At 45.0% G+C, this 20,989-nt stretch overlaps 1 protein-coding gene across 1 annotated transcript in view; it reads right to left on the bottom strand.

Moving 5' to 3' along the window:
* The window catches only part of PARD6G (par-6 family cell polarity regulator gamma), a 156,223-nt gene extending 139,574 nt beyond the window's left edge, over positions 1–16,649 (bottom strand). The window contains exon 1 of the mRNA XM_088475879.1: positions 16,564–16,649. The gene's annotated coding sequence lies outside the window, so the exon portion shown is untranslated. The remainder of the gene's footprint in view (positions 1–16,563) is intronic.
* Between the last annotated feature and the right edge of the window lie 4,340 nt (positions 16,650–20,989).

The raw sequence follows: 20,989 nt of genomic DNA, 5'->3' as shown, positions 1-20,989 counted from the left end.
ATATAGCCTTCCACCCAAGCCAGAATTCGGGACACCACTGTTAGTGTCGCCCGACTTCGGGAACCTCCTAGGTGGTTTACATAAGCCATCATGATGGCGTTGTCAGACTGTACCTGCACGGTATTTCCGTGGAGGACCTGTCCTGCATGCTGGAGAACCTTGAATACTGCTCAGAGTTCTCAGATGTTTATGGGAAGCGCAAAAACTACTGGTGTCCACCTGCACTGGAACAAGTGTAGACCCGTCACTGCTTCCCAGCCACGGATACTGGCGTCCGTCGTCAGAAGGACCCTGTCTGCAATCCCAAAGGGGGTGCCCCTTGTTTAGGTGAGCTTTCCGCAGCCACCAGACCAGAGAGAGACAAACCTCCGGGAAAAGCACTATTGACTTTATCCTATGGGGCAACCCATCCCAACCGGAGAGGATCAATTTTTCTAGAGGTTCAGAGTTAAACTGGGTACTCTCCACCATGTCGAACAGCGACACCCTGGAACCCAGGAACCACATTGCCGAGTGAATAGACACTCGGCGACTCTGCAGGCAACTGCGTACCTTTGCCTGTAATGCAGAGATCCTTTCCTCAATCACAAAGATCCTCAGATGTTGGGATATGGAGCATCCTCTATGAAGAATCAGAGAGGACCATTTTTAGTGTATCAGTCAGCCCTAATGTAGCAACACAGATATTGTCCGCTGCAGATGGCACTGAAGTATCTCTGTAGACCCTGGTTACAACAGGAGGTCTCCCGGATTGGGTAACAAGCGGACCCCCTGCATCCGCAGGCAGGCTGCCATAACTGCCATGACCCTGGTAAAACTGGAAATGCTTATCGACCACTGCAGACCTGAGGAAAAACACTAGTGTGCTAAGAAAATAGGGACATTCAGGTAGTCACCCTGAATATATCCAACGACACCACAAAATTCCCAGGATCCATTGAATGATGGAATGCAGGGTCCCCCTCCTGAACCGAGGAACCCTTAAGAATTTGTTGAAGGATTCGAGGTTGAGGATGTCCAGGTAAGACCCATTGAGTTTCTGTACCAGAAAGAGGATGGAGTAATACCTCGTTCCCCTTTGGGGCAACGGAATAGGTACTATAACTCCTGCCTGGAGCATAGAGTGTAACACCCTCAAAAATTACAGGGCCTTGTCTTGAATTGACAGAAGACCTGTAACTAAAAACCATCTGGGAGGCTTTTACCAGGAGGAGAGGACATACCTTCAAGAAAATACTTCCCTTACCCCAGTGTCCGTGGTGGTCAGACACCAGCACTGGGCGAACTGGAGAAGCTGGCCTCCAACTCTGGGGTCCCCCGAGAGGAGGCCCGTCCCATGAGACTGAAGGCTTATAGACCAACTTGGGAGTAGGACGTCTTGCACTCCAAGCCTGTTCTTATGGTTGAGCTGATTTCCTGGCTACTGACTGTCTTGGAAAGCTATATTTTAGACTTACCCTGGCCTCACAGGGCCGAAAAAACGAAGCCCCGGACCCCGATGAGACTGTAGCCGATGGCAGACACGCAGACGTAGCTGCTGCCTGCGGGGCCACAATTGTGTCCAGATGAGGGCCAAACAGGACCTGTCCCGTAAAAGGCAAAGCATTCCAAATGGAATCTGTGTCCGCTTTCCAAGAGCGCAACCACAGGGAGCGGTGAGCCGCTACTGCTGCCGAGGAGATTCTGGAAAGGAGTAGGCTATATGTAAGACTGTCTCATTATGAACGTGGCTAAGTCTCTGAGAATTTGCCACTATCCACCTGCTCTGCTGGAGAGTCAGTGTGCAGAGATCCAGTTACCTACCCAGCGCTCCATGGCTCTGGCCCCCCAGCACACGGCCATAGCCGGGCTGGAAGCCCCTCCAGCAAGGGAATAATTGGATTTTAGATATATTTGCACCTTGCAATGTGTAACCTCCTTCAAGGAGGTCCTGGAGGGCATAAGCAACGTAGCACCCCTCACTAGGCGTGTAACATGAGAATCTACCCGTAAAGGTAACTCCCATTCGGAAAAATAATTATCTGCAAAGGGGTATGCAAAAGGTCAACCGTTTTTGAGGCTGGAACCGCTTACCCGGATTTTCCACGCCTCCTCTAAATGATCCACCTGACCAGATAGAGGAATTACAGTGGCAACATCCTTATCCTTAAAGAAGGCATATTTGGATTTAGCCACGGGGGATATGTAATAACCAAAGCCGCACGGACTGCCCGTATAAGGCCAGGTATATAGACTTTAGACCCAGACTACGCCTCCTTTGCACTAAGGGGCTCGTGTCTGAAAAAGTCAATAATGTCACAGTCATCAGACGTCATGTCCTTACCCGTCTGAGACCCGAAAGGCCGTTTAGAAGGCCGAAATGGTGACTTCCCCTGTAAAACGTCCATCAGGCGCTATACCATTTGGACAATAAATTCACCCACACAGGCTCCTGCGAGACCTGGGGGGCGAAAAACAGGATACACTGGGGTACCATCAACTGCCCAGGGACCCCTGCATGCGATAACCCCTATGGGGAAACACAGGGGGCGTTGCCCACAAGGGCTGTAAGCATCTTAGCCAGCTGAGGGCGGTCCCCTTTTTGTGCAGGCACAGTGACAGAAATGGGGCGTGATATATAATACAACATGTCCTCCATAAACCCTCAGCGTCTACATATCCCTCCGCTAACTGTACATGATATCAGTACATTATAGCTGGAAGAGGATATCCTCGTTCACTTTCAGACATGAGGAGTGTGAACGGAGCGTATGTGACCTCCCACACAGAAAAACTACGTTTACTGTGAGGTAATAAACACCCTGCAACACCGCACCACAAGGGCTGTAGCAGAAGAATACAGGCAAACAGCGCTAGCATGTAAGTCACATGCAATGCACAGATAATATCCTGCATTACAAGCACTGTGATCAACTACACAGACCAGAGCCTGGTAGGAAACAGTGCTGCATACACTGACCTTAATTGAAGGAGAGGTATGCAGGGGCCTCGGACCGCAATGGCACCTGTAACAGCTTCCAGCAGCGTTTGTCATTCCCAGCACATGTAGTGAGAAAATGGCCACCGAGGAGCAGAGAGGAGGCGGGCCCGGGGGAGGAGCGCTGACACAGCCCGCTCAGACCGCTGTGGAATGGCACTGTGCAGCGGGGGAGACGCCGGCTGTGAGACAGGGAAGGCATTCTCCCCTGGCCTGCTATTAACCCCTGGGACGCCGCGCTGTACCGCACATGCTGCAGTCCACTGACCCTGGTGGTCTAGTGGAAGGCGCAGGATCAGTACCTGGCCCCACGCGCAGCCGGTCCCCAGGGAGCCCCCTGCCTGGGGACCAAAAAGGACTGTGTTACCGGTGGGTGCCCACCGCGGGACCCCACCGCTTACCTTGTCCCGCGTGCATCTGGCCACAGTCCAGGTAGCCAGGGTCACCGGTAGCTGTGACCCCAGCTACCTACCAGCATACCCGGATCGGTACCGGCGTTCTGGTACCGGCGGGGTGTAGGAGTGACAGCATGGACGTCAATACTGACTGTCCTATGCTGGAGCTCTCTAGTTGTGCAGCCACAGCTGCGAAGAAATCTTCAGGGGCCTTGAAAAGACCCCCCTCTGTACGGTGCAACTGGTCCGGCCAGGCACCGACGAAAACTGAGTGGCCTGAGGCTGGGAGGCGGGGTATAGGAGAGGGATCCCAGTGCATCCTGGGAGGCTGAAAATGTAACTCTGCGGTGCTTGGATGTCTGCCGCCATCGCCTATACCAAGGTATCCTGTGGACACCCTATGGACCCTGAAGTAGAAATACAAAAACAAGTGGAGAGAGTGCAAACAGACAGTGGATTATAATAAAATTAGAATTTTACTTACATTGAAAAATATATAATTAAATTAAGCAGATATCACAATATAAGTACATAGCACACAATTACAATATAATACCCTTGTTGCCACTATAAAAATACCACATATGCGCATATGGAACTTAGAATCGATATAAAAAATGTGTGTACCGATTCTTAAATGTCTCAGTCCCAGTGAAAAATGATAATGTAGGGGCTGCTGAATGGGTTCATATTCCAAATCCGATTTGTTCTATGGGAAAGTGTGTTTAATGATGTCCGTAGCTCCCAATGGAGTAATGCTGGCCATACACCTGCACGATTTCGGGCCGATTGCCCGATTTTCGATGAGTCATAAGATGGATCTTGTGAAATCGTGTATTATTTTAGTAAGATACGATCTGATGCGTGCTACCGCAGCTCCTATAATCGGATGTTATGATCAGATGTGCAGCCCATCTGTTCCATCGTATCGTGTGCAGATTGTGCCGTTTATTTTGTTCATGCGATCCATCGTGCAGCAATTCAAGTCATTTCAATGACTGTTTCCCTTATGAGCCTGTGAGACACAGGATCGACCTTACAACAGATCCTGTGCTAAGAAAAACAACAAACATGCTGCCAGGACTGCCAGGGAGTCGAGGGAAATCGTATGATGAATCGGATCTTATGCTGGTCGTGTAGGTGTATGGCCAGCTTAACTAATTTCAGCAACTATGTTGCAAAAAACTGTCTCTTAAACTACTGTTCATTGAATAAAAAACTACATAGACACATAATCTTCAGGTACTTATTTGCACAGCAAGGATCAGTGTGGTGTTATGACCAGGGGCACGGAGAGGCAGAGCCGGATTTAGACCTCATGGGGCCCTAGGCAAGATACCAGTTTGGGGAACCCCTACCTCAAACAATCCATAGCACTTTATTTGCATTCCTGATTCATGCAAAGCATCCCTACCCTAATCCTGACCCTAACTCAACCCTAAGCTCAAACCTGACCCTAACCATAACCTCTAACCCTAATACCCTAACCACTAAACCCTACACCATCCCTAATACCCCAACTCAAACACCTAATCTGACCCTAATACCCTAACCCAAACTGATACACCAACCATAATACCTTATCCCTAATGCCAAAACCCAATCTAAACCTAATACCCTAAGGTTTTACTCCTCATTATCCACTGAATACATCACATAAGCCTGAGAAGTGCTAAGGATTAGAAGGTGGCTGCGAGGTGGCATCTGAAGTGGGGGCTGTGGTGTGGCCATGCCCCCGGTATTGTTTGTGACTGTGCTCAGCTGAGTACAATGATAGGGATGAGTCATCACCATTACACCCCCCCCTTTTTTTTTAAAGTACACTATAGGATTTATTTTTGTAATGGTAGGTGGGGAGTGGACAGGACTGCATTATAGTATAGTATATTACAAGTACCTAACATGAAAATACCATCATCCTGGATTGATGTACTAATAATACTAATAATGTCATGATCATCATAATGTATATTATTATATGCTTCTAATATAAGGCAGTCCTGTTAGAGTAGTTGAGAATAGCACAGTACTTGACCCTACCTGCCTGGCTGCTGTGATTCCCTGAGATCTGGATTCTCGGTCACTGTCACACTCAGCCAGACTCTGCCTTGGCCTGCCCCTCTGCAAGCCTGGCAGTCAGTGGCAGAAGCTGCTGTGCTGGGGGTGGGCTGGAGCTGGATGGGGCTGGTCGGAGGACTTGGTGACCCTCGTCTTCCCTCTTATGCACAGTCACTCTGTGACAATGCAGACAGTGGTGCCGCAGCAGGACTCTACAAGAGGGTCCTCGTGACATTATGATGTCACACAGTACTTGTACAGTGCTCCTCTGGGAGCATTTTGACTGGCCAGATTTCTTGGGGAAAAGGGGCCCGTCTGGGCCCCGCAAGTCAAAAGGGGCCCTCCTCGGGCCCCTTGGGACTTGTGGGGCCCTAGGCGAGAGCCTAGGTTGCCTTGTGGGAAATCCGGGCCTGCCGAGAGGGGGGAGAGTGGGTACTAATTACCTGGGCCTGGGCTTGCTGGGGGGGCCGGCGAGGGCCCTAGTCTGGTGCCGCACCCCCCTCCCCTTCCCACCTCCCTCTTACATCACAGCAGCCCAGCACACGCTGCTGTGTGCTGGGCTGCACTAGTGGGAGATTGCTCGCGGCCTCTAAGCAGCAGCCGCAGCAGTCTCCTATGCCTGTGGGGGGAGTGATAACACTGATCGCTCCCCCCACTGGCTTTTTTCCTAAGGGGGCATGGTCACACCTCCCACTATTAGGCCACGCCCTCTTTTTACCCGGGCCCCGCACGGCTCTTGGCGTGCCTGGTTATGACACCCAAAAAAAATCACCATATTTGGGGCCAATATACATTAATAGGATTCCATAGGCAAATGGTGTCTTGTGGCCCGTAATCAGCAGTCTGCTAAAAAACAATGAATAGAGCCTGAAAGTAGTGAAAATTATGGAAGTGATTGGTCAAGAGACCCCGATAAGCCCACCTATTGAGAGACAGATCTGGATGCTTAGCCGCTCATTGTCCCTGTAACCAGTTATCCTGTATACAGTTACAGTGGGTGTTTGCAATATCAGGTATACAATCCTGTGCAGTATGTCATATACCAGGGAGCAATATCGATATTAATTAATTTCTGGCTCCCGTCGTTAGTATCCTTGTCTGAGGTCAGCTGTGGTCTGTCTCCTTGATATTTGAGCAGGTCGGTACACCAGAGGGGGATCAAAGGTGGCCGCCTTTGAATTTGGAGATTATGAGTTCACCTATGGATCTCTCCCGGTTCCCCTGGCGCTGAATTATGTGGCTCTGCCAAACTTCTGATATCTGTTTATGTTAATTATATATATTTAAATTGAAGTAAAATTAAAATTTTATTATAATCCACTGTCTGTTTGTGGCTTTGGAGTTGGCATCAGAGGGAGCAACATTTAGTGACGGTCGGCTACAATAGAGTTTATGCGCCTAAATCCTCTCCTTACTTTTTCTTATCTCACACATGGAGCTATCTGACCCACAATTTCTGATAGAAGCCCTGAACACAGCCAATTCCCAATGCAGGTGTTAGCAGCACACCTGGAGTACCTTTGCTGGTGAGTTCAGCTGCCTGCGCAGGGTACATACACAGATCTCCCCGCTGGTAATATTTGCTGCATATACACTACAGATAGCACTCTTTCTATACCTTCAGTCGGTGATCTACACTGCTGGCTCCAGGCTTGTGCATGGCTGTTCTGATGGACAAATCCTGCTGCAGGTGCAGCTTCAACAGCGCTCTCCTACATCTAGAGCTGGTGAGTTATACTACATAATTAAAATGTATCATCAATGCAGCCATTGGATTCACACTGTATTTGGCAGTGACACCTAGATAACAGTGGTAAAACAGGATCTGTACCCCTTTATTATTGTACAGGAAAAATCAGATTTGTCATTCCCCTTCCCCATGAGGCCACACCACTTTTTAGGGTGCAGAGGGCGCCAATGCTTTTTCTGGCCCAGGGCACCTAAAAGTGTAGTTACGGCTCTGATTGCTGTTACAGCGCGCTTCCCTTAGTACACAGCAGGGATATTTTCATTAAAGTTAAATTAAAGTAACAGAACTTTAATAATCGTGCCAGTTCCACGATTATTAGTACATAGGCCACGTTATGTTTTATATTATACAGTAGCATGTTTTGTGAAACTGGAAAGCGAAAGGGGGAAGATCAGTTGTTCTACGGTACACCACATAGAACAACTGCCATTTTTCCCTTTCTCTTTTCAATTTCTGTTATCTCAGTTCTCTCTCTCTCTCTCTCCTGTTAACCCTTTGCCAAATAGTGAAAATACGCAAGCACAGGGACAATATACAAACTCCACACAGTTAGGACTGTAATGGGAATCAAACCCACAACCTCAGTGCTGTGAGGCAGTAATGCTAACCATTACACCATCTGTGCTGCCCATTGCTGAATAGAACCTGAAATCACTTAATGTTCCTCTAGAATTCCTGAAATTTGTTTTTATTATCAGAGGTTTCTATCCCCATATCAAAAACATTTTTTAGATATGAAAAAAAAAGAATATTGAAATCAGAGATCCATTCCATATTAATTATATTTAAATACTCTTCTTTATACAACTACAATATGCTGCAACCACTCTGTGTAGTTGTCTCTAGAACAATGGAAGAATTGTTTCTACACTGTGTATATTATAAACACAACAGAAACAAAAATAAAGTATCTAACACAAAAGATAGATGCAAAGTTCAATGGGCACAAAACAGATGGAATAATGGTCATTCCAAGGCACGCCAGTGAAGCTGCCCTTAATTACATTCCATTGTGTCTAAACTTGTTGAAAAGAAAGTAGTGTCAGGGCCAGAGATAGCATGAGGAAAAACATGACCACATTTTTCTTATCACTTATTCCATCCAGTTTGCAGCTTTGGAGACACAGGGGATAGAAAACAATCTGTGTGGCTTTATGTAAAAGAAAACAAGAGAACAGAGAATCTATGTGAGCAACTACAATTTACACTGTGGGTGACTGTGAAGAATGCATGGGGTGGGGATTGTTTGAATTAAACTTTTTTGCATCCTTGAACAAGAATAGTTAAACAAAAACCTTTTGACAAATACTCATAATGTACTTAGTATACAGAGTTGCCTAAATTTGTTAGAGGTCAATCTTTGTTATTTATAACAATAAACAAGTAGTGTTTAGGAGAAAGCAGTGTTCATAAGACTCATCATATACTTTCCAGTACTGTAAGATATTTTCATGCAGATCAGGCTTCTGCCTTATCTTCCTTTTCTTCAGCTGTACTACTACTTATGTTATAAAATAGATCTTAATCCCTGAAAAGAATACTAGCTGGTGCTGTGTCTATAATGCGACAGCTAGAGTCAACTGTCTCATGTAGCAGCTTTTGGATGCATCAAAATGATGAAAATGAAATATATGCCATTTTTTGTTAAAAACATAAAAATTAGGTATTCATCTTGATAGAAAATATAACAGTGACCACAGGGGTGTTAAGAGAGGAGGGGGTCCTTGTTCACTCCCCGTCCGGGCCCCCTCCTCTCTCTCTGGTGGCCGTCACGCACTGACAGCTAGTCTGTGCCAGGAGTCTACTGCGCATGCGTAGGTAACCGGGACAATGCCGCGGCATCCATTTTTCTGGCGATTTCCCTACCGCGGCAGCCATTTTCCAGGCGTTTGTGTAGTGCCTCTCAAGAGGATGTGGGACTTCAGAGAAGTGTATTAAAAAGTATGGCTGCAGGGTGTGCGGTGTGGGCCCCCCTGAACCCGGCAGGGGCGTCGAGAGCCGTGCCGGGCCCGGGGGTAGAAGGGTGCGTGGCCCCATTGTAGGAGGCGTGGCCATGCCCCCTTAGAAAAAAAGGGAAAAAAAAAAACATTTTTGCAGCGCCGCTGGGGAGGGGGCACTGTGAGCCCCTCAGCCCGGCGCATAGCCAGTGGGGGGTGCGATCAGAGTGATCGCTCCCCCCACAGGCATAGGTTTCATCCCTGGTGATGCTCTGCCAGGCCTCTACTGCAAATGTCTTCAGTTCCTGCTTGTTCTTGGGACATTTTCCCTCTAGTTTTGCCTTCATCAAGTGAAATGCATGCTCAATCGGATTCAGGTCAGGGGATTGACTTGGCCATTGCATAACATTCCACTTTTTAGTCTTAAAAAACTCTTTGGTTGCTTTGCAGTATGCTTCGGGTCATTGTCCATCTGCACTGTGAAGCGCCGTCCTATGAGTTCTGAAGCATTTGACTGAATATGAGCAAATAATATTGCCCGAAACACTTAAAAATTCATACTGCTGCTTTTGTCAGCAGTCACATCATCAATAAATACAAGGGAACCAGTTCCATTGACAGCCATACATGCCCACGCCATGACACTACCACCACCATGCCTCACTGATGAGGTGGTATGTTTTGGATCATGAGCAGTTCCTTTCCTTCTCCATACTCTTCTCTTCCCATCACTCTGGTACAAGTCGATCTTTGTCTCATCTGTCCATAGGATGTTGTTCCTGAACTGTAATGGCTTTTTTAGATGTTGTTTGGCAAACTCTAATATGTTTTTGTGGCCCACCAATGGTTTACATCTTGTGGTGAACCCTCTATATTCACTCTTGTGAAGTCTTCTCTTAATTGTTGACTTTGACACATATACACCTACCTCCTGGAGAGTGTTCTTGATTTGGCCAACTGTTGTGAAGGGGTTTTTCTTCACCAGGGTAATAATTAATCTGTCATCCACCACAGTTGTTTTCCGTGGTCTTCCGGGTCTTTTGGTGTTGCTGAGCTCTCCATTGCGTTCTTTCTTTTTAAGAATGTTCCAAACAGTTGATTTGGCCACACCTAATGCTTTTGCTATCTCTCTGATGGGTTTGTTTTGATTTTTCAGCCTAATGATGGCTTGCTTCACTGATAGTGGCAGCTCTTTGGATCTCACATTGAGAGTCGACAGCAACTGATTCCAAATGCAAATGTCACACCTAGAATCAACTCCAGATCTTTTACCTACTTAATTGATAATGAAATAACGAGGGAATAGCCCACACCTTTCCATGAAATAGCTTTTGAGTTGATAGTCCCATTACTTTTGGCCCCTTAAAAAGCGGGAGGCACATATAGAAACCATTGTAATTCCTACACCGTTCACCTGATTTGGATGTAATTACCATCAAATTTAATCTGAAAGTCTGCAGTTAAAGCACATCTTGTTTGTTTCATTTCAAAGCCATTGTGGTGGTGAATAGAGGCCAAAATATGAAAATTCTGTCAATGTCCCAATATTTATGCACTTGACTGTATATACTGTATATATTTACCTTTCAATAATGAACTCCCTAGAATGATGTAAATAGGTGAATTACCACAATAGTTATACACCAATATGGCCACACTGGTAAGTACAGTGTTGTGTGTGGCTGTGTGTCTTTATATGTAAGGGACACTACTACTGTGGGCATTGCATCAGGGACACTACTACTGTGGGCATTGTGTATAAGGGGCACTACTGTCACTGTGGGCATTGTGTATAAGGGGCACTACTGTGTGTGTTTTAACATGAATGAAGGTCACTGCTATGTGGTGTAATGTGAATCAGGGGCACTATGTGCTGTGCAGGGATGTGCAGTCAGGGTAGGCAGGGAATGCAGAGCCTCCCGCCATACTCCTGAGATTTGATATAGAAATGATTAGAATAATACAACAAAGATATTTATAACTTGTAAACAGTGGCGGCTCCAGAGGTGGGGCTGCAGAGCAGTTCAAAATTCAAATAGGGGAACCACATCAACTACCATTTCAAATGCTGCCAAACATAGATAGCTGGGACTCACTGGCAGTTGATGTGGGTCCCCTATTTGAATTTTGGACTGCGCTGCAGTCCCACCCCTGGAGATGCCACTGCTTATAAACATCTTTGTTTATTGTAATTTATAGTTAACACTCACCAGCTTTGTTGAGCTCCCTGGGACTGCATGGAGATGAGAGATGAGGCAGCAACAGCTCAGACTAGCTTCTGTATAGTCAGACACTGCTTGCAGAGCTGGGGGCAGGGCTACACGACGGGCAGTAAGCTGCAGAGAGAGAGAGCTAATAGAGGCATGCCTCTGGTATTGGGTGTGTGCCTTGATCCATGATGGACACCTTGGATGTGTCATGTGACGAGGAAGTGAACTGCAGTGTTGAGAGATCGGAGCTCACTCAGCTCAGTCAGCAGTAGCAAGAGAAGACACAGAGATGCAGGGTAGGAGAATCAATGGACACTGAAGTTTAGTGTAGTGAGGGGAGAGTTACAGTAAGTAGGTAGTGAGACAGGCTCCCAGCACTCCGACCCATCTCCATGTGTGCCTCCCCAGCCATGGACCTCACTGCACGTCACTGGTGCTGTGTAATGTGAATAAGATTGTGCTACTGTGTGTCTTAATTTGAATTGGGGGCACTATTGTGTGGCCATGCTCCTTTCTTGTGAGACCACGCACCTTTAATTTAAAAAAATGTGGGAGAGCGCAAATTTATAGTTTGCAGGGTGGCTTCGAACACCGTAGCACTGGCCCTGGAAGTGTCAATAGTTACCATTGTTAGCTGTGTACATGTAATCATGAATAATGCTGATTTCTAAAAGCAATAAATTAACCATAATATTAATAATAATAATAAAGCTGTATTTGAGCAGGTTTATAGCATGTTATTAATTATTATTATAAAAATAAAACATTGATTTGCAAAGCCAATATGGGGGTAAATGTAATAGAGACTTGAACCAAGGGGTGGGTGAGTATGGATTTTTTCTTACAGCGAACAGAGAATCTTCTGGACAAAGCGACAGACTGGCACAATGGACAAGGTAAGTAAGTAAGTAGTGTGAGTGCGTGAGTGTGTAAATGTATGAAATGTTTGTGTAATAATCAGAGCTGTAACTAGGGCGGTTTCCGCAGGGAGTACAGGATGCTCCAGGCCAGGGGCGGAACCAGCCGCCTCCGCAATGTCCATTTGCCGGACGTCCGCTAGTATGCTTCTACTAGTGGTGCGCCCAGTGGTGGCTCCTTCACACTAGCCGGCTGGACTGTGGGACCGAAGGATGTATGTGGCTCTACCCCCAGGCTCACTGATTATTGTTGTATGACAAGCACTGGCAGCCCGCCAGCGCCTTTCAGAAGCCCGCAGTGTGAAGCAGCGCTGAGCTTCTGAACTCACGAGAGGAGACTGTCCTCTCGTGAGACAAGGCTCCTGACTGCGTGGGTGCATCATCTTTAGCTCTGCTCCACTCCTCGATGGCCATCCCTACTCTGTTCTCCTCCTCCTGAGTTGAGCGGCTGTTAGCTCCCTCTGCAGCAGCATAGTCCTGTCTGCAGTAAGTAACCCCCTCTCCCCTGGTCACCAAACCCTTTTAGTGAAGCAGCAGATAGAGGGGAGTGCAAGGCTGGGGGGTGATGCTGAAATTTAGGAATGAATGGTTGCAAACAGATGCCCTCCGCTGTTCCTTCAACCCTTGCAACATGCACCTTCCACCTCAGCACCTTGTAAGTTTCACACCTGGACCCTTCAATTGCCACCCCTGAACCTCTCACCCTTGTACAGCAAAACTGTCCCACCTGCAATTGCCCTCCCAGCACCATGCAACTGTCCCCACTGCACACTGTGACTGCACCCCAGCAACTTCCACTGCTGCACCCTGTAATTACCCCTAATGCAAGTGACACCCCTGCACCCTGAAAGTGCGCCCTCCTACACCCTGCACCCTGTAACTGCCACCCCTGCACCACGACCTTTCACCCTGCATTCTGTAACTTCCACCCTTGCACTGTGTAACTGTCACCCAAGCAACTGACACCCCCATGCAACTGTACCCCCGCACGCTATAAGTGCACCCACCTTCAACTGCACCACTGTATGCTGTAACTGATCCCCTGCACCCTGTAATTGTCCCCAGTGCAAGTATGATAGTCCTGCACACTGCAACTTTCCCCCCTGCTCCCTGTAAAGGGGCATTACTATGTGGAAAAATGTGTAAGGGACACTACTGTGTGGCATATTGGGTAAGAGGCATTACTGTGTAGTGTAATGTGTAAGGATAATTACTGTGTGGCCTAATGTGTAAGGGCATTAATGTGTGGCATAATGTGTATGGGGCATTTTTTAGTGGAATAATGTGTAAGGGGCATTACTGTGTGGAATAACGTGTATAGGGTACTACTGTGTGGCATAACGCGAATAGGATGAAGGGTACTCTGGGTGGCATAGCATAAAAGGGCACTACTGTGTGGTGTCATTTAAATTGGGGGTACTATTGTGTGGTCATGCCACTTTCCCATGAGACCACACCCCTTTTTTTTGGATGTGCCCCACTGTCCCTATGTAAAGCAGGGGGGGGCACCAATGCACTTTCTGGCACAGAGCAAAAGTCTAGCAACAGCTCTGGTAATAATATAATACAACCTGTGTGTGTCATGTCATTATGTTAATATTTATTTTGCAGGGGGACTAAAGGTACCAGCGGGCCCTTATTGTCCCACATGCTGGTACTCCAAGTATCGCCATGTGGGGGAGGCTTGCTTGGACCTCTAGTCCCCTGTAAAAGACAATATTATTTATATCAATTATTTAACACTATCAACCCCGCATCAACAATTCAGGGATGACCCTCAGCCCTGGCCTGAGGCACCCTGGAGAGGGGGGACCCCTTTATTGTGGGGATCTTTCCAGGGATTCCCGGCCTGAGCTGACTAGTGTGGGGTGATAGCCAAAAAATAGAATAATAAAAAGCGCTGCTGACTGGAGACCCTTTAGGTTAATAATAACAAATACAATTTAATGTCACATACAACTGGCCATATATAAGCACACAAAAATACAATACAATTTACATAAATTACAGTATATAAAATTGTTTTCTAAAATATCAGGTTAATATCTGAGCATATATTATAGATCAGCCACAAGATATAGTAGGCCGCCAACACCTCCACATTGTTGCTGTATTGTGGAAGTGAATAATATACATAAAACAACTCCACAGACCACTGGACGTTCATCTGGCTTATATCCCAGAAAAATAACACTTCAAGGTTCCAAGTGTATTTTAATCTATAACATTTTGTTGGGTCAAGGACCAATTGTGTAGCAGTACTTTTTGTCCTTGATGGCTGAAAGGGACTTGATCATAGATATGTGTAAATACACGGTTTCTTATGTTTTCTGTCCATTTAATAGTTGAAAAATTTCTCATGGAGAGATAGGGATCTTCCCATAACTCTTAATGGTATATAATGTCCAGCCGGGTAAGCGTAATTTCAGCTATCATTCATCCACTTTGTATGCAGAAAATAATTGGCAAAAAGTCTAATTATTGCCCAGATAGCAGTATTCATTGAGAGTGGTTTTTAGTAAGATTACTCACAGTAAAGCTGATCCGACAGAGCGCCCTGTATTGGTGGATGATAATGTGGAGCTGGAGTCTGCAACTCGTTTCCATGCCTTGTGGTATACATCAGGGGCTTCCTCAGACAGAATGACTCTATTTCCATCTTATAGCACCTTGATTGGATGTTAAGTGATTAAACTGAAGCAACTGTGTCAACTGTGTAAATCGCGGGCTTAAGCCCCGCCCCTTCCTGTTTTTGCGTTCCAGATGACATCACTTGTGCGTTCCAGCAGTCTTTTTTTTTTCTTTTATATGCTACTTCCTGTTCTGTAATCCACAAGTGATTGTTTATGCGTTCCAGCAGCCATTTTGCTCAGCTGTTACTCATATTTTTACTTTCTAAGTGCACAGAATCTGCTCCTTTTCACAATTAAGTCCGGCTGGTAACATTTGTGCGTTCCAGCAGCTATGATCCAATGTTAGTACTACTGATGAATAACTTATCACCTGAGTGGAGACTGGTATAATAATTCAGTCATCTTTAAACCAACATATACAGTACGTATATAAATCTCTAAGAGAGAGAGATTACTAGCTCAGATACCTGAATACGCCACATTTAAAATAATAATCCGCAATAACCTATAAAGTATAGAATGTAAAATATAATAATAAAATTTATATAAAAAGTTTTATACAAAACGATCATAGAAATATGCAGGGAGAATATATATGTATATACACATCTATACATACATATATATAAGTACATACACATACGCATAAGTGTACATATGGGGTTCATATTTTATATAGAAGATAGTATCATTTATAACCCAGAAAATCACACCTACGGGGGGGCAGAGAGGAGGAGATAAGGATAATCACAATTCCCAAAAAGATAGAAAAGTATATATATAAAAAGTAGAATTATAATAATCATCATCAATAGAGGTAGTGTTCTATACATTGTTTAGTTCAATTGAGTCGTTGAGACCTCCTGGACTTAGAGTTTTAAGACTATAGATCCAGAAGGCCTCTCTTCTACACAGTTTGTAGTATCTATCACCGCCTCTCATAGTACTTTTCACCTGTTCGATTGCTTTCATTTTAATTTGACCTATGTTACCTTTCTGACAGTCCGTCATGCGTCTATACAGAAAATTTCTTCTGGAATTCATCAGTATGAATTCTGATCGAGAATATTCTCAACTGTAGATCGGATTATGTTATCTATGTGATGGACTGTGGGTGTGGCCTACAATATGTGGGGCACACCACCAGGAAATTATATATCAGGTTCATGGAACATAAAAGACACATACTGATGACATTTTTTGGGGTGCCCTGCTCCCCGGACGCTTAGTGTTAGGGACTGCTAGTAACAGAGAAGCCGTGATGTGACCTAGCAGCTTCCCATGCATTTGCAAATGCATGCAACTATTATCTCTGAATTCCGATTACCATAAAGTTTTCATATATTGTTGCAAGTATAATTCAGTGTGCTGAGGAACAATAGGGGTTTAAACTCCCCTCTTTTTTCTACTTGGTATGACCCCTTCCTTTCATGCACCTGAATAATATTGCCAGATTGATTGAGCAGCTGACATTTTGTGTTTGTTGTTACAAAATACAGGTAATTGTGGCAGATGCAATAGCTGCAATCACAGCTAGGTTCGCATATTATGTCGGCAGTTATTATGTTGATGATGTAATGTCCACATGGTGATAATGTCGACAGATGTGGAGATTTCATGTGATGTAAGGACCTGTTACTGAGGGCAGGGATGTGGAGAGAGTTTAGCTTAGCTGAGAGAAATTACCTTGATCGTGTGCTGGGTGTATCAGCTTCTCACCTCACCCATGATAAATGGGATATTTCCCTCCACGGGCTTACAGGGGGCATGTCTGGGCAGGGAGGGGCTGTGCCAGGGCTGCTGTGTGCTTATAGCACTGCCTCTCTCTGCTGATATCCACAAGCTACTGTTGCTACTCTCTCTAAGGCAGTGGAGTAGGCAAGCTGGGAGGGAAACGGACAGCAGGGAGGAGCTTGAGCCCGTCTCTGCACATTTTGAACTTGTTGTTGGCGGCTGCATCCGACAGTCTCTGTTAACTATTAAATAAATGCCGAAGTCAGACTCCAGCTGCAGCCAGCGCCCTCTGACCTATTTGGCGCCCGGAGCTTCTACTCCACTGGAACCACCCACCCTACGCCCCTGATTATACCACACCATATATATATTTGGTGACTGCCTTGCCTTGAAAATCCATAAGTCAGTTGGCAGGTGAGCTTTAAGCTAGTTAACATGTTTTCAGTTTAAACTCTGTGAAAGCAGCTACCCAGGGGCATAGGGAGGGTGGTTCCAGTGGAGCGCAAGCTCCGGGCACCAAAGGTGCCCGGAGGTGCTGCGCGCTGTGCCTGCTGGATTGCCGAAGAGTCTAACCGGCAGCTGTCTAAGCTGACAGCCAGGGAGGCGCCTGGCTGTAGAGGCGCTCTCCCATCTCAGCTAATGTACTCCTTGCTAATGTGCACTGTTGCTGTCGGCTGCCGCAGCCTGCGCCCGCCAAACTGTATGATAGGCAGAGGCGCCGGCAGCATGAAGAGCGGCTCCTGCAGTGCCTACCTCCCCCTCTCTGCCTCCTTACTGAATGTGTTTCACTGCCCTGCACGTTGCTGCTGCTGCCTGCGCCTGTCACAATGCATGACAGACAGTGGCGTCGGCAGCACGAAGAGCAGCTCCTGCAGCGCCTATCTCCCCCTCTCTGACCCTCTGCCTCCCTACTGCCTGTTGTTGCTGGCTGCCGCAGCCTGTGCCTGTCACAGTGTATGCAGCGCCGGCAGCACGAAGAGCGGCTTCAAATTCTACTCCTGTGTCAGGGGGCCTCTCCCCTTCCCTTTCTTCATAGCTCCTCCCCTCTGCCTTGTCAAGCTGGATGACAGACAGACAGCAGCCCTGCCCCCCTCTCTTTCCTCCTCGCTGTCTCTAAAGACACTGCAGGCTTCTGCACCGCCCCTCCTACCCCTCCCCTTCTCTCTCCTCCCCTCAATGGAAATGGCGTCCAGCCGAAGAGGAGCCTACACAAAGAGAGGAGGGACATCAAGTAAAGGAGTGGAGAAGATAGGAGAAGCACAGTTGCATGAAAAAGGTGTTTTATGGTAATTGTTTATATTTATTTAATAAGGGATTTAATTAGGTAAAACTATTTGGGTTATAGATAATGGTAGGGGGTGGGGTGGGGTATATATGTGTAGATTTAATTTAAAATATTAATTATAATGTATTATGATTACTTTAAATGCATACATTAATTGTAATATAATCATATTTTGTGCCTTTAGGTATTGTCTCAGTCTGATAGGAGTTAAGTGATTGTGAGGTAAGCACATATTTCTTTATTGTGTTGTTACTATTTATTTTTTCAAATTAATTAATTATTCCTACTGCCTATCACCCACTGACTGTCAATAACACAGAGAAAAAACAGTCAGCGCTCACATGCAAGGGACAATTATTACCACTAGCTGCTTTCCCGGAAGGTGTCCTAAACTCTCCCAATAGCAGAAAATACAAGAAAAAAGAGAAAAGCGCTCCGTGGTAAAGGGGTATATGGATGTAAGAATGTGTAAAGGATTTGTGGTCTAGGTATTGTGGTCTTAGTAACTGTGATGTTTAGTGTGCGTGGAAAAAACAAATTTTATATTGAATATATATAAAATTATGTATATATGTACACATGTATACACATATACATATATATATATATATATATATATATATATATATATATATAGTAGTGCAAATGAGACCAGCAGCACACTCTTGGTAGCAGCAACAATGAGGAGTGCAAACACATAATATGATATGTAATAAAGAAAGAAGGAGTCAGCACATCCATGTCAATCCATAGAAAATGTATTAATCCAGTAGAGAACAAATGTCGAGGTTATTTGAGGGGCTTGTGAGCAAAGTCATAGCAATAGTTCATCATGGCACAAACAGCAGGCAATCATGAAAATACTCATCACAAGTCCTCCCTCCAGAGAGTAGCGCCCGACAGCCGTTTCGGTGTCAATCCGACACCTACATCAAGGGCATGCCCTTGATGAAGGTGTCGGATTGACACCGAAACGGCTGTCGGGCGCTACTCTCTGGAGGGAGGACTTGTGATGAGTATTTTCATGATTGCCTGCTGTTTGTGCCATGATGAACTATTGCTATGACTTTGCTCACAAGCCCCTCAAATAACCTCGACATTTGTTCTCTACTGGATTAATACATTTTCTATGGATTGACATGGATGTGCTGACTCCTTCTTTCTATATATATATATATATATATATACACATAAACCTCTTCTAAAGATAAATGTATGACGTCAGGTGGGCAATAACTTGAGGCTGGGAGTTGACAAATAATTGACAAGGAGATTTGTCCAATGATAGCTGCAAATGATGTCTTATTAGTTAAAGCCATCTGTCCTTATATAATTGATATATGGTACTGTCACTCTATCTGGCTATACAGGTAGGCAAAAACTGTAGGCTGAATGTTGTAGTGAGAACCTTGTACTATGATGAAAGCTGTATGCTGTGGATACCACCTCCTTTGTAGTCAACGCCACCTCGAAAATAGGAAACGCAGTATCAGGATGTCTTGCGACACTATATTGCAGTGTTAGGTAAGTGAGACCTACTTACCCTGGGTGGATGTCTGCTGGTCTGACTCCTCCTTGCGTCCAGGTGGGCTAGGTGCATGTGACCGAGGGATCCATAATTGTATAGCATACAGATAAGCCAGTAATGACTAAAAACTAATTTATTGGAAAATAAAATTGAACAAAATAACCATACAGTGTATTGTATTATAGTCATATATTGTATCCATATGTAGATAATGTCCCAACACGTTTCATCCCTATACCCACTGACTGTCACCCACTGCCTCTCCGCATAGATGACGGAGGCCATCTTTAGTGTGTTGGATCAGACGGAAAGGGGTTCATATCTACCTGTTGCTATGTCCCTGATTCATTGATCGCGGTGAATAATAAACAAGGGGGGGGGGGAAGAGAAGGGGGATGAAAAATTGCCTATGCGTAGGCATAATCAATTGATTGGGAGACAGAGTAGATTTGGAAAAAAGAACCCAATATTTAAATAAATGCAACAGAAGAACCCTATTGTATAAAAGAAAATACTTGGTCCATAACATAAAAACTGTTATATATACGCACCAATAAATATGTATAGATTAAAATATAAGAAAAAAGCCATTTTTTTTATGTGATTGTAGTTATAAAGAAAAGAGGCCATTATAGTGTGATTGTAGCTGAGGTGCAGTTATGCCTTGATTTTATACTCTGCATAACAATCGATGGACATGATATTAATCACTGAGTATAATTGAAGATATGGCTGCATAACTAAAATTAGAACACAGAATATCAATAAAAATAGGTATAGCCACAGAGGTTCATAACTTATAGCTAATGCGGATAGATCAATAAAATTATAATAATATGACTTGATGGATTGTTAGTGAATGAATATGTATATCAATTGAGTTAGTAAATTGGTTAGGCATCACTGGAAGCCACGGGTTTAACAAGACTACCAAGGACACTAATAAATTGAATAAGTTTGCCTATGTGTCTTAATTGAGAAATATAAATGCGGGTGGAACAGACGTCTGGCTTTAATAGCTTAAGGATCTATATTTAAACCATCAGGGTGTAATGTTTGCAGATCATAAATCCACCTACTTTCTAATTTGTCTATTTGTGTTATTTTATTTCCTCCTCTCCAGTTGTAATTCATCTTGTCTATCCCTAAAAATTTGAGGCCTTTGGGGTCGCAATTATGAATATTTTTGAAATGTTCAGAGACACTATGATTTTCAAAACCCCTTAGGATATTTCTCACATGTTCATAAATCCGGACCTTCAAGGGCCTTGTTGTGCGTCCTATGTATTGTAGTCCGCATGGACATTCCAAAAGGTATATTAAATTGTCGCTGTCACATGATAAGGTTCCTCTGATTTTAAATTCCTTATTGGTCTGGTGAGAAACTATCTTATAAGTGGATTTTGTGCTCTTGTAACCTAGTCTGGTGCAATTACCACATCTCCCACAGTGATGTTGTTGCCTTCGAGGGTAACCTGTCTGTTTCCTTTGTCCACCTTTAGATGATTGCGGACTAGTTTGCTCTTAATATCGGGGGCTTTACGAAAAACTACATCTGGTTTAGG

Source organism: Taudactylus pleione, unplaced genomic scaffold, assembly GCF_031769625.1.
Source record: "Taudactylus pleione unplaced genomic scaffold, aTauple2 ptg000179l, whole genome shotgun sequence".
Taxonomy (NCBI): domain Eukaryota; kingdom Metazoa; phylum Chordata; class Amphibia; order Anura; family Myobatrachidae; genus Taudactylus; species Taudactylus pleione.
This window is presented reverse-complemented; position numbering and strand designations above follow the sequence as displayed.